The following is a 15,164-nucleotide window of genomic DNA, read 5'->3' on the forward strand; positions in this document are numbered from 1 at the left end:
TACTTTAGCTCCTTCCTAGCCTCTCCCCCCTCCCACCCCCAAGGGCTATAAGCCAGAGCCCCTGAGCTTGGGGAGGCTAGTAGAGGCAGCTTTGCACTTCAATGTCAATGCGGGCCTGTTGATCCTCATCTCACAACAGATCCATATTAAGGGTCATTTGGGGACTCAAAAGGATTATCATTCTTCCTTCGACATCACTTTCCTTAGCTTCCTCAGCACCACCCACTCTGCCCAAGCCCCCCTGCTAGTACCTCTGATTCGATGACTTGGTAAAGGAGAACACAGAAACTAGTGAGGATAGGAAAGGCCAAGGGAAATGGACCACAACTCGGGGAGCTTCCTTTTCTCTGTTCAGAACTTTTATGAGCTGCACTATGTACTCCTCAGAGTATTCAGGAGCCTCCATTGATATACACCCTCCTTGTCAAAGAGAAAATGATTTTCTCATCTCAGGGCCTCTTGGGGGAGTCTTTCCCTCTCTGCCTTCAAAGACCAGTGGTCCCTATGAGAGTTGACACTTGTGACAATGACTGATGGGAATTTCCAGTGGAGTCTTGAATCTCACCCCAATTCCCTTTTCCCAGGAGAGACAAACTGGTGGCTCCCCAGGACCGCATCCCAGCAACCAAGACAACTGTTTCGTATAAGAGGACACAGCTCACCCAGCACCTGTCCACACCAAGTCCCATTCCCATTCTCACATGTACCTCCCTCTCTCACCCCGCATCTAACAGGCCCCATTTAAGATACATTTGGGAAGGACAATAATCTCGCCTCACTCTTACTTCCCGTCCTCTGGGGCTCCCAGCTCCAGCACATCCAACACCCTTACTCTTTAGTTCAACCCTCCCTTCTCATCCCCCAATGGGGTGGCTTCTGCAATTCTCATAATCACAGTGGGACAGAGAGGGCAGCTGGAATAGTCTGTTACTTGTTCTCCCTTTTACTTCTCCACTCAGTTCCTATTCCATTTTAACTACTGGACTTGAGGGGCCCCTCCCTCACCCCCCAGAGGCACGATAATAATAGCTAGCACTTACTGAGTGACAACTTTGTGCCAGGCATGTATTGGGGCTCAGCTTTACCCAGACTCCTGCTCTAAGTCCCTACAGTATTCTTTCGTCATACTTTCCATCCCTTAATTCCATCTCATCTCTCTTCATCTGTGACCCCTCTTCTCAAAAAGTTATGTGGTGATCCATTGCCATTCTTCCAGCGGCCACATCTTCTGTGGCTGTACCCTAACAAGATGGGCTACTCCATCTCTGTGCTACCCCCATTCCTATATACTCTAAGGAAGCATCTCAAGACTCCAGGCTTCTCCTTTAGTCATCCAAGCCAGCTCTTACTTAGATGTTTTTGCTGAGAGACCATTTCCACGGGCAAGAACACCACAACCACCACCCCACCTGCCTGCCAGCCAGGTTCCTAGCCCCTAGACCTTTAAAGTCCCAAGCAGTGACCACATCATTTCGCTCAGGTCCCAGAACCATCCACGCCCCCAGGAAAAGCCTCATCATTTCTTCTAAGCTACAAACAGCTTAAACTCCCTCTGGCCTTCAAAGGGTTGCCCGAGTCCTCTGTCCCCAAGCCCGGCTACCTTTCCTCCCTCCAGCCCGCTCACTTTCCCACCAACGTCTTAACAAATCAAGCCCCCATTTATTAAGTGACTCATTCAGCAATGGTGTCCCATATTTTTTTAGAGGATTGGTTTTGTACTCTTAGACCCCCAAATGTGTGTCCTCTTGGAGGGAGAAGATTGCCTTTCACCCCCTACTAAAACAACGCTGGATTTTGAGTATGAAAAAAAGGCTGAACTGATACTGCCAAAACCGTTACATAGGGTCTCGCGATGAGACAGCTGGCTGGTAACTCCCACAGCACTTCCAAGACTCATCATTTATTGGGCTACTGACCTGTCAATCACTTATTCTGGGCCAATGAGCAGCATCGCCTCACAAGAAACAGGTTGGAGGACAGGCTAACCGTCCCCTGGCTGTTTGAGCCAGGAGATCGTCTGGCTGCCTTCATCTGCTGCTCTCACCGCTGGGGCCTTGATGTCATGGGCAGGTGGGCGTGGGGAGGGGATGGTTGAGTCGGCCTAGACCCACACGTAGGTTAGACCTTTGGAGGGGGAAGGAAAAGGGTTTAGCATCAACTAAATGTTGCGGTTTAGTAATAGTAATAGTATTGGGAAGGTTGCCTTGGGAAGGCCTGGCTCATCCCTGCCAGTTTCCTTGCTGTGTGAACCTGATTTGGTCTCTTCTTCCTCCTGGGCCTCAGTTGTTTTTTCACATAAGGAGGGGATTCATTCCTCATGATCTCTCACACCTCTTATTTTTTGATGTTTCAAAACACAAGGAAGGGAGAAGCCAGCTTAACCACAGACCAGTTCATTGTGAACATGGAGAAGCACTTCTAGGATCCAGAGCCAAGAGGATGCTCAAAAGGAATGAAGGAGAGATGCCCTTTCGCCTCAGGGAGAACTTGAGGAGGGGTCTAGCTTGCCAGTAGGTTCTCTTGAGTGTGGACTCAAAAGATAGAAGCAGCATTTTGGTCCAGTGTCTACTCAGGCAGGGTTGGAGACAGGGAAGGGAGCATTACATAGATTAAAGAATGCCCTCTATCCCCGTTTATGGGTCATTTTGTTTCTTTCCTGCAGTTTCCTAGAAAAGGTCCTTTTGAAGAGTTCAGCCTCTTCTCCCCAAGTTGAACAAGGATCTGTTCCCACAGTATAAGAGAACCCCCTTCATTTGCCATCTTCTCTTTTCTCAACCACTACACCTGCAGAAGCTGACAATGACCCTTGGGCTTTTCCAGTGGATAGTGACAGCATTTCCTGCCACCTGGAGGGAAGACAGAATAATTGGCAGCAAGAGGTGAGTGTGGGTAAGGAAAGGGGAACTCTTTCCCCTCTTCTCAGACCTCCTTCTCTCTTTCTTTTCCCCATATCCTTCTGCCCAGCCCTTCCCTCCTCCCACCTGCTGATTCCAACCACGGGGCCACATCAATCTCCACTTTTCACTCCCTCCCCTAGAAATTGAGGGGGCCGAAAGGCATGCACAGGAGGGGCTCTTGCCTGGCACAACCTCTCCATTTTCTTCTCCACTGAGACGTAATCAGCTTCCAGAAACTTTGAGAAATTGCTCTTCAGCAAGAGGGCACCGAATCAGTTTAGAGGAATGGTCCGGTCTGTAGTTAGTACAGTTGGCAAAGCCATTTCTCTGACTCTTGGGGGATCTGAGCACCTGATGTTGGCCTTTGTGAGTTAAAGGTTGTCAGCTGAGGAGGTGTAATAAGTTTGTCCAGACCCAAATTATGTCTTGCTGCTTAAGCTTCCACCATAAACATTGCTGCTTCTCAAACCATCCACCTCCCCACCATTGCCTTCTGCCCTCTCATTTTTCCCCTTTTCACTCTGTTCTTCTTACCGTCTCTTTTCCTATGTCTTTCTCTGTTTTGATTTGTTTTTCCTTTTGTTTTGAGGCCAGACCAGAACCTGGAGATGACGTGGTGATGTTGGTAATCCAAGGAGGAGACAGCCTGAGCATTTGCCTGAAGACAAAGACCTGCCCACCCTGCCTTAGCCAGGGTGTTGCCCCCCACCCAGGTCCTCAGATGCTCTCTCAGACACCCCCTTGGTACTAGGTTTGTTCTCCAGGCCTACTGAAGATGGGTGTCCCTGACTCTAGCCCAGAGATTAGCCTCACTGGCTCCTGCCTCCTGTGTCCACCCCCATGGCAGGCCCCTACAGGAGCAAAACATAGTCACCTTAGACTCTGGCATACTGAGGCCAGGCCCTTATCCTTTTGGCCTCACTCCCTGCCAATTGTGCATTTAATAAAAATATTGTTAAATAATATTCATGTGCCTAAAGTACTGTTTAAGTATTTGTTGTTTCAAAATGTAACATTGAATGGCGTACATTTTCCCTTCTTTTTCCTCTTTTCCCATTTTATCCTTTCTGGGACCAAAGTAATAATCATAGACTGAGAATGAAGGGAAAGTTGGAGAAAGCATGACAATGTCCCTTTCTCAGTAGAGAGTAACCACGAAGCTTGCTACACACTTACAGGCAGGGTGTTTGAGAACACATGTGACCTCGCTCCCCCTAGCCAAGAAAATGGTTTCCCTGAGTGCTAGACATAGCACTCAAGGAGGTGAAGAGAGGAGGCAATTCCCCTATTCTATTAGGACTTTATGTAACAAAGATTTATAGGTCAGAAGGACCTTTGTGTTATTTGTAATAACAAAAGCCCTAAAATAGTTACATTTGGTTTGGTCCATCTAGTCAACCATCACATAGCTGTTAAAAAATACATTTGAAGACTTTTTTCTTATGACAGGCAGAAAGCATATTCTAAAACTGTTATGTGCAGTGTGTTCAGAATCTTCTAAAGATAAACAGCAAAAATTCCAGAAGAGGTTGGAATTACGTATTTTGTTACATATTTTATATTTTCTACAATGAACATGTATTATAATCAGAAAAAAGAAAGTTCTAAATTGTAAAAGTAGTTGATTTTTCCCTGTTATAAATGAGGAAGGACTTGGAACTGACAGATTCAGGGAGCTGTGAGAGCTGGTGATCCCTGACATGACAACCTGGGCCAGTGGAGCTGGAAGGCCTAACAGGAGCCAGGATCCCACAGTCCTGAGAACTGTCAGGAAGGCACAGGCAGGTTGAGATCTGGTGGAAGACAAGGCAGGGTACATTCCACCTCACTTCATCTCTGCTCACTTTTCCTCCTTACGCCTTCTCTGTGCTGTAATGACAAGCACTCCATATTTAAGGGCTAAAAGACCTCGGTTCAGTATGATATCATATGTGGATCTTTAAAAAAATGACACAAATGAACTTATTTACAAAACAGAAACAGACTCACAGACATAGAAAACAAACTTGTTACCAAGGGGGAAAGGGAGGGGTGGAGGAATAAACTGGGAGTTTGGGACTTGCAGATACTACTATATGTAAAATAACATGGTCCTACTGTATAGCACAGGGAACTATATTCAATATCTTGTAACAACGTTTAATGAAAAAGAATATGAAAAGGAATATATGTATAACTGAGTCACTATGCTATACACCAGAAATTAACATAACACTGTAAAACCAACTATACTTTACTTCAATTGAAAAAAAAACCTAAATATACCTAATAACCTTTATGCTAGTATTATATTTTTCCTGTTGTCTTTATACTTCATGAGTGATTCATAAAGGATACAATTTTGATATCTATAGTGCCACCTTGGACAAATACTTTTTATTTTACATGAATTTAAATAATGTATTTTATAAATTCATTTTCTATAAAAGTATCCAGGTTTTCACAAGGTAGAATAAAAGAATTGAAAGATGGTACTGTTTTATTCTCTCCTGCAATCTCTTAATTTCTGTACATTCCTCATATAGAATTAGAATGATTACATCATTGTTATTTAGAGTGAAGTCCAACAGATTCTTGGAAATCTGTTCCATTTCTAATAGATTGTGCTTCTATTTCCTGAAGAAGGAAAAAAAAAAAAAAAGACCTGGGTTCAAATCCTGACCCTAATTCCTCCTAGGTGGGCAACTGGGCAAATTATTCCTACAGAATCTTAGCTTGTTAATCATGTGAAGCTCACTTGCACCTCAGGGCCTTTGCACTTGCTTTCCCTCTCTGGAATGCTGTGCTCCCAGATCTTCATGTGGTTTGCTCCTTACTAAATTTGAGTCTCAAAGCAAACAGCATCTCCTCCAAGAGTTCCTTACTCCAGACGCTTTCCACAACATTTTTTTCCTGTTTTATTTTTCTCTGAACACTGACTCCTAACTAAAATTATCTTCTATTCTGCTTAACTTCTTATTGTTTCTTAGAAATTAAATTCTTGCAGAGCAGGAATCCTGTTGTGAGCACTGCTGTATCCCCAGTGCCTAAAACACTGCCTGTCACTAATTGAATGAATCAAGCCCCACGCGATACACTTTCACCATATTTTCTTATTTAATCTTCCTAAGAACCTCGTGTGGTTTACATATGAGAGAAAGGTTAAGAACAGAGAGGTGACTTACAATAAGTGGCAGAGCCAGAATTAGAACTAATTCCGAAATACTTTCCACTTCGCTACCCTTCCCTCCCAAGCAGCCGGCGTGGGGCGTTTTGGAGCAAGAGGACTGGGACAGTTCAAGGGCAGGGAACATCAAGAGCCAAGTCTCTGAGCCCAGAAAGTTCAAAATAGTAAAAAGACTGAATTGGGTACGGTCATGGGAAGTGGTGGGAGTAAAGGACGGAAAGAGCCGGAGGGGCTTGTTTGCAATTCAGAAACTTGAGACCGTTTTATAAGTATCTGAGCAGCACACAGTCTCTTTTATTTATTCCATAAAGAGAAACTGAACATCTCCTGTGGGCTTTAAGTGATTCACAATGTCCCTAGGATGGGTAGTCCCTGTCCTTAATTGAACACCTACTGTGTGCTCTACACAGCTCAGGGCCCATGTAGGCTGGGAGATTCTTGTCCTTGTCCTCTCCGTATCTGGGGTACTGCATCAAGCCAACGGGGTGTCTGGTTAGCAGGGGTTACCTGCCCTGAGCAGAGACAGATGGGAGATTTCAGTCATCATTAAGGTTTATTGACCAGCGCGGCTGGAATTTCCCAGAGAGAGGAATTAATCTCGCTACCGACTGAGAGCAGACATCCTGCTGGGAGTAGTTACATAAATTCTGTTGCTCAAATTAATTAGGATTGTGATTCATTTGTTTAATGAGGAAGAATCTGATGGTGGCAAAAGGCAAGCCGGCGGGTCTTTCAGAACCCAGCCAATCCCAGGTGACACTGCGGCGGGTGGGAGGACTAGCCTGCTTGGAACAGGGATGTGACGAGGGTGGATGAACCCAGCCAATCAGGAAGAGCAATAAACTGAGGCAGGCAGAGACAGCCAATCAGAATGCAGTGCCAGTTTAGAAGTGGATCTGAGGCTCTCAGGCCTTCCGAAGCACTTGCCTCTCAGGGTCCTTAGCGTGAGAGGACGTCCCAGCTTCTTCCCGTCTTCCATCCTCTTCATATTTCAAGCTGTGGAGAAAAATGCTAACGCTGAAGTCACCTCAGTAGTACTCCCAGGACCCATCCAGCCATTTCCTCCCATCCCCCAAAATGCTAGATTATATTACTCACCGGAGGAAGGATTCTTTCAGTAAAGCTCTATTGCTTGACGCATATAGACATTTTTGTCTCTTACTCCCACTTCTACTTATAAAGGCGTCCCTCTTTTTAACTCAGAATGCCCCGACTGCCTGTTTAAGGTAAACCCCAAACCCCATCAGTGTCCTTCACTCTGTTTGTGAGGTGCCTTCGCTTATTGTGACCAACCAGGTGCAACCTGGATATACCATGAGTCGAGCACCACTAGACTTTTCATGAAGCAGGAACATTGTCAAAAGTATGTGTTTGGCTGAAAAAGGGATGTCATCCTCTTCCCAGGCCAGGCTGGGAAGCTTTGCCTGGAGTTGGGTCGGTTAGGCCTTACTTTGAGAAAGGGTAGCCCCAAAGGAGCACCGATCTGGAAACCTGAATTCCAAATCCAGGTGACCTAGGACAAGTCTGAGGCTCTGGCTTCCTCCTCCTTGACCACCTTCTGCTCTGGGGAGAACAAACTTTCTGCTCTGGCACCCTACAGACTGCCCCCCGCCGTCCAGCTATTAAAGAGATCTTCTTGAAATCTAAGCCAGGTGTCGGTACTTTCCATGTTTAAAACCCTCCAAAGGCTTTCCAACACATTCGGAACTTTTTTTTAATAGTAAAAGCTTGAACTAACACTTAATCCGTGGCGAAGAAGGTCCACATGGTCTACCCCTGCCTTCCTCTCTGACCCTAACCTCTGCAATACCCCTCCCCCACTCCACTTCAAGCCATTTCTTCTTGAATACAAAAAGCCCACTCTCTCTGTAAGGCCTTTGCACTGGCTGGTCCTTTCCCTTGGAACATTATTCCCTAGCTCTTTGCATGGTCAGAAACTTAGCATTTCTTTCCCTGCTTAAATGTCACCTCTTGGAGAGAACTTCCCTGACTACCCAATCAAAAGCAGCCTAGGCTTTCTCTATTACCCAGTCTTATTTTTCATCAGAACGCTTTTTACTTCTGGCCTTTTTATTGGTTTGTTTTCTATCTTCCTCGAATTGAATTTAAGGTCCACAAGACCAGGAATCTTCCCTTTTGCATCCACTCCAGTTAGGAACACAGAAACTACACTAGATAATTTCAACAGTGATACTTTAATAAAAGGAGTTAGTTGAAAATATATTATTAGAAGGAGAGAAAAACTTTAAAGGGAGCACTGAAAAAAGACAGAGGTGATAACCACAGGAATCAATGGGATTGTGAGAATCTATGAATTTGGAGGAGGAGACCACAGCACTGGGACCCAGCTCTCCAATGGATCACCATCTAGCTGTTACTCATCTCTAGGGAAGCACAGGAGGCTGTTCTGGGAATGTCAGGAGCTGGAGGCCAGAACTAGCTGCAACTACTAGAAAGAAGGGCCATTACTGGGGCAATCTGGACAGGATCCAGCAAGCAAACAAAGGAGCCAGTCCCTACTTCCTCCTCCTGCCTTCCAGTCTCACTCTAGTGCCTCTGCTGGTAGAAACAGGAAGTCTCAGAACAAAGGAGAATCGTGGTTTGCAGGATCCCCATAGTTTAGAGCATCCCACTCCAGTGTCACAAAGCATAGAAATAAAAAGATGGATTTGGAGCTGGGAGACAGCAGCTGAACAATGAGTACACCTGTCTTGTACGGTCCTGAGATCCCATGCTGGAAGAGTGGGTGGCAGAGCTCCGGTCAAGATGGCAGATTGGTAGGACCATGAGCTCACCTCTCCTTGAGACTACAATGAAACCACAAATGAATGCTAAACAACCATCAAAAAAAGACTGGAACCTAGCAGAAAAGATCTTCTGCAACTGGAAACTTTATAAAGAGGGAACCACAGCAGGACGGTAGGAGGGGTGAGCTCATGATATAATTAGGCCCTATACCCGCCTAGGTGGGCAACCCACAAGCTGAAGATTTGTTAAGTCACAGAGGCCCTCCCACAGGAGTGAGAGCTCTAAGCCCCATGTCAGCCTCCCCAGCTCAGGTCCCAGCATTGGAAGAGAAGGAGACCCCAGGACATCTGGTTTTGAAGGCCAGGGGGACTTGGCTCTGGAAGCCTCATGGGACTGGGGGAAACGGAGACTCCATTCACTTGAGAAGCATACACAGAGACACACGTGCACCAGGTCCAAGGGCAGAGGCAGTGATTTCATAGGAACCTGGGCCAGACCTGCCTGCTGGATTTGGAGGGTCTCCTGGGGACGTGGGGGACAGCTACAGCTCACTCAGGGGACATAAAAGCTGGTGGCGGACATTCCGGGAGTGTTAATCTACATGAGCTTTCTTGGAGGCTGCCGTCTTGATTGGATCATTAGCATCAAAACCTAGCCCCACCCACAGCCTGTAGGGAAGCCTCAGGCCAAACAACACACAGGGTGGGAACACAGCCCCACCCATCAGCAGACTTCCTAAGCCACAAAGGCCTCTAGACACAGCCCTACCCACCAGAGATCCAGGACGAATCTTCACCCAGCAGTGGGCAGGCACTGGCTCCTCCTGCCAGGAAACCTGCATAAGCCTCTAGTCAAGCCTCATCCACCAGGGGCAGATAATAGAAATAAGAAAACAACAATCTCAAGCCTGTGGAAGGAATCCACAAACACATAGAAGGATAGACGATATGAGGCAGCATAGGAATATCTCCCAGGCCAAGGCACAAGATAAAATCCCAGAAGAAGAAATAAGTGATGAGGAAACAGGTAATTTATCTAAGAGTTTAAAGTCATGATGGCCAAGATGTTCAGAGAACTCAAGAGAAGTATAGATACACAGAGTGAATTTTTTAGCAGAGTTGGAAAATATAAAGAATACCCAAACAGAGTTGAAGAATAAAATCACTGAAATGAACAATACACTAGAAGGAACCAAGAATAGACCAAATGAAGCAGAACAGACCAGTGAGCTAGAAGACAGATTAGTGGAAATCACTACTTCAGAACAGAAAAAAGAATAAAAAGGAATGAGGATAGTTTAAGAGAATTCTGGGACAACATGAAGCACTCTAATATTCACATTATAGGGGCCCCAGAAATAGAAGAGAGAGAGAAAGGGCCTGAGAAAATTTTTGGAGTGATAATAATCAAAACTTCCCCAACTTGGGAAAGGAAACAGTCAACCAAGTCCTAGAAGCGTGAAGAATACCACACAGAATCAATCCAAAGAGGAAGACAGCAAGGCACATTGTCATCAAATTGACAACAATTAAGGATAAGGAGAACATATTAAAATTAGCAAGAGAAAAGCAGCGAATAACATACAAGGGAACTCCCATATGGTTATCAGCTGATTTTTCAGCAGAAACTCTATAGGCCAGAAGGGAGTGGGCAAGATTTATTTAAAGTGATGAAAAGGGGAAACTTACAACCAAGAATACTCTGTCCAGCAAGGCTCTCATTCAGACTTGATGTGATGCAGGAAAACAGATGTGGAGCATGAGAAGGGCTGTGTCCCAGGCTTCGGTTGAGTCCCTGGGATGTGTCCCACCAAGCGTGGGTCCTTGGCTCCACGCAGGAAAGAATTCAAGAGCGAGCCACAGTTGAGTAAAGATAGATTTATTCAGAGAGATACATTGAAAGGCAAGAGAAAGGCCACAAGGTGTGGGGATTGGATGCTCAGATTAAAAGTAGGTACACACTCCATAGACAGAGTGTGGGTCTCCGAAGAGGGAGAGAGAGGGGCATCGAGAGGCACCCTGTTGCTGGTTTTTATGGGCTTGGTGGCTTCATATGCTAATAAGTAGAAGGACCAGTCTAAGGGGAAGGGGCTGGGATTCCCAGGAAGTTGGCCATTTCCCATCTTTGACCTTTTGTGGCTAGCCTTGGGACTGCCATGGTGCCTGTGGGCATGTTATTCACCATGTTACTATTACAATGGGCGTATAATGAAGCTCAAGATCTACTAGAAGTTAAATCTCTCATCATCCTGAGCCTCAAGGCCTACTGGGGGTTGAATCTTTCACCATTTTGATGTTAACTGCTGTGGCATTCCTTGAATGGCTGTGCCCTGCCCCCTTCCATTCTGTCTCAAGTGGAGAAATCAAAAGCTTCACAGATAAACAATAGCTAAAAAATTTAAGCACCACCAAACCAGCTTTACAACAAATGTTAAAGGACCTTCTCTAGTCATCAAACCATAAGAAACGAGATCAAAAAGAAGAAAGGGGGGGGGAAAGACCTACAAAAAATTGCTTTGGCTGTTCAGGGTCTTTTGTGGTTCCTTATAAATTGTGGAATTGTTTGTTCTAGTTCTGTGAGGAATGTCACGAGTATTTTGATGAGGGTTGCACTGGATCTGTGGATTGCTTTGGGTAGTGTGGCCATTTTGATAGTGTTGATTCTTCCAGTCCAAGAGCACAAGAAATCTTTCCATTTCTTTGTGTCATTTTGGTTTTCAGAGTATAGGTAACCTCCTTGGTTGGGTTTCTTTCTAGGTATTTTGTTGTTTTTGATGTAATGGAAATGTCACTGCTATTCAACTATTGACGTGCACTTAGGATGCTTCCATATCTTGGCAATTATAAATAATGTTGCTGTTAACAGCAGGGTGTGTGTATCTTTTTGAGTTAATTCTTATTTTGTGGTTGGCTTTATTCCTTTGATAACTATGTAAGTTTAAAAAGCTAAAGCTCTAAACATTCTTAGAAACAATGAACAGTACATATGTGTAAATTTAAAAATATAAGTGCAGTTAAAAAAAAAAGTTCTATCAAGCCATGAAAGACATAGAAGAAACTTAAAAGACCTATTACTAAATGAAAGAAGCCAGTCTGAACAGGCGACAAGCTGTACGATTCCAACCAAATGACATTCTGGAAAAGGCAAAGCAAGAGAAACAATAAAAAAAATCATGGTTTCCAGGGATTTGGGGAGAGGGAAGGAGGGAGGAATGAATAGATGGAGCACAAGGGATTTTTAGGGCAATGAAATTATTCTGTATGATATTATAGTGGTGGCTACATGTCATTATGCATTTGTCAAAGCCCATAGAATGCACAACATCAAGAGTGAACCCTAAAGTAAACTGTGGACTTTGGCTGGTAATAATGTGCCCATGTTCGTTCATCAATTGTACCAAATATGCCACACTGATGAGGGATGTTGAGGGTAGGGGAGTATATATGTGTGGGCGGGGAGGGCTATGTGTGAACTCTGTTTTTTCCACTCAATTCTGTTGTGAACCTGAAACTGCTCTAAAAGAATGAAGTCTATTAAAAATTAAAACAAATAATAATAATAAAAAGATGCAATGGGTTGAGGAATGATAAGTAGATGATAAAACAAGTATTGTAGGATGTTCATTGTAGAATCTGGGTGGTGGGTAAATATGGGTGTTAACTGTGTAAGTCTTCCAGCTTTTCTGCATCTTGGAGTTTTCAAATCAACTGTTAAGAATAAAGAAAGAAAAGAAAAAAGAAAGCAAGAAGAAAAGGGAAAGAAAGAAGAAAGAAAGAAGAAAGGAAAGAAAGAAAAGAAAGAAAGAAAGAAAGAAAGAAAGAAAGAAAGAAAGAAAGAAAGAAAAGAAAAAAGAAAGAAAAGAACGAAAGAAAGAGAAGAAGGAAGGAAGTGAAAGGAAGGAAGGAAGAGAGGACTCTGAGGATAAGCCCAACCCTCCCGATAGCGCCGAATCTCGACAATGCCGAACGAAGAAAGGAAAGGGGAGGAAGAAAGAAAGAAAGAGAAAAGAAAGAGTGTGTGGCATATTGTAGGCACTCAAGTATTTGTTGAATGGATGAATGAATGATGAAATGATGTATCACGAAGAGCGTTGGTAGCTATAGAGGTGCACCAATGAAAGATAGACTGTAACTTCAAGCTGCTCACACTCTAATGAGACAAACATCATTTATGGTTCAGGAAAAGTGTAATAACAAAAATACCCACAGTGTGCTGGGGAAGCACAGAGGAGGGGCTCTGCTCAGTTTGGGCACCAAAGGGAAGACCTCCTAGTGGAGATCATGCTTCAGCTTGATGCTCAAGGGCGAATAGGGATTTCTGAGGCAGGGAGGGATACTGAGAGTCAACGACGTGAGGATGCAGGGTACTTCGGGTCTGGGAACAGCTAGTGCCAAGGCAGAGAACTTGGAGAGAGTGTGACTCAAGTAGTCCATTATGGCTGGAGCATCCATGGGAAGTGGTAGCAGCTGAGACTGGAGAGTTCAAGTCCAGTTCATCAGGCCTCCTACATTGCTCTGAGGAGTTTGGGCTTTGACCTCAAGGCACAGGAGTGCCAAGCAAGGTTTTTGAGCAGGAGAGTGACATGATCCAGTCTGGGGATTGTGAATTTATAGGGGTGAGCATGAAGGCTGGAGACCAATTCGAACAACAACCTGTTGTGAGAACAGGTCTGGGCAGAAGGGATGGGCACTCATCCAATTGTACTTTCTGTGGATGCATTTGGCTGTGCATAGATTCCACCTCACTAAAGCTGGACTAAAAGAAAAAACAAATGATGGGGGTCTAGGCTACAACTGCGGGAGTTGAGGACCAGGAGAGGAGCAAGGAAAGCTGCAGAGCAGCCGGGATCTGTTGGCCTGGACTCTCCCTGTTGCAAGATAACCCAAGCTGCTGCAGGGCCCCGAGAGTCAGCCAGTTCCTTGCATCTTCCCCCTCATAAACTCTTAAGATCATGGAGCTAGAAGGGCCTTCAGAAGATCCATCAGCATCCCAGCAGGAAACAAAATTTCACTCAAATGGTTCAACTGACAAGACTTTAATGAGGAGGGACTATTTACAAAGGGATGGACAGGATTAAAGAAACTGAAACTGCTGAAAAACCCTGAGATAACAAACAGCTGGAAGCCACCCTCAGGCCTCAAGGGTCACGGGGAGGAAGGAGTGTTACTGGAGTCCAGGGAGGGCGAGGACAGAGGGAAGAGCTGTTGACAAGAGCTGTGGCCACACGGAGAAGCACTTCCACACCACCTGCCACCAAGCAGAGAGGCTGCAGGGAAGAAATTCTCCAGCCTCTCTCTCCTCCCACCTTCTAGTCTCCTGCCAGTATTTCCCATTGGCCAAACCAGACTGGAGCCAGCGGGCAAGGGCATCCATTGATTCATTTCACAGGGGTCAGCCTCCTGAGGCACAGAGCAGGGCAAGAAAGGGGAGACCTAGGACCCTAAATGGGAGGGGACAAACAAGGAATAACATGAGATCCAGCCTAGCGGATCTCAATGTCCACCCTGTGGCTTTTCCCAGAATAGGAAAGTGGAGGCATCTTGCCCAAGGTCAGGCAGCAAGGTAGTACAGGGCCATTAGCTCCTCTCCCTTGGGGTCAAGGTTCATTAGGTACTGGCCCTGTACTGAAGGCAGCCAAGTGGGGTTGGCCTATTGTCCTGGATCTGCAGCTGCAAATCCAAATTAACCAGAGGAAGATAGCAGAGCAAGGGCAGCAGCGAGCAGTGCCAGGGAGGATGGGGACCCCTGGGCTGGCCCTGCACCCTCTGCATCTGGAAGGTAATAGTTGCCTGCTTCCTTGTCTCTTTGTGACCTGCTGCCTTCCCCCTGGCTCCCATTTTCCTCTCTTAAGTCCTCCCCAGGCATGGGGACAGGAGCTCAGCCCTGGGATTGGCAGGGACAAGGGGAGGAGACTCTGCTTCCCTGGTAGCCGGCCCTGCTCATTGATTCCCTAGAGCTGCTCACTGATCCAGCACAAGATGGTTTAATTGAAGTCATTACAATAAATGGTGCAGAAAAGCAACACCCTTAGTCTGCCAGGAGCCTCAGAGACACAAGGGAAGTCTCTGGGAAATCTAGTGGCTGCAACTGAAGTTAGATCTCAACTGGCTGTGTTGGAAAGGGGGCAGGACTGAGAAGTCAGACAGTCCTGGGTTCAAATCCTGACTCAGTCACTTACAAGCTGTGTGACCTTAATGGAGTCCCTTTATCTTCCTGAGCTTCTGTGTCCTTGTCCAGGAAAATGGGGATATTGTTGCCCCTCCTCCAAGGCCATGCAGGACCCTGGGCGCTGTCTGCCTCTCCTGTCCCCTCTCTTGCTACCTCCCACCTCTCTCCACACTGCAGGTGGTCGC

The 15,164-nt window shown here is 45.6% G+C and overlaps 1 long non-coding RNA gene across 1 annotated transcript; it reads left to right on the forward strand.

The window, feature by feature from the left end:
• The first annotated feature begins 1,975 nt into the window (after positions 1 to 1,975).
• On the forward strand, positions 1,976 to 3,829 carry LOC116666605. Its single transcript, XR_004323547.1, has 3 exons — positions 1,976 to 2,070; positions 2,791 to 2,879; positions 3,487 to 3,829. It is a non-coding gene; the product is annotated as an uncharacterized LOC116666605 (long non-coding RNA).
• Positions 3,830 to 15,164: the final 11,335 nt, after the last annotated feature.

The sequence above is a fragment of the Camelus ferus genome, chromosome 10 (genome assembly GCF_009834535.1).
Source record: "Camelus ferus isolate YT-003-E chromosome 10, BCGSAC_Cfer_1.0, whole genome shotgun sequence".
NCBI lineage: Eukaryota > Metazoa > Chordata > Mammalia > Artiodactyla > Camelidae > Camelus > Camelus ferus.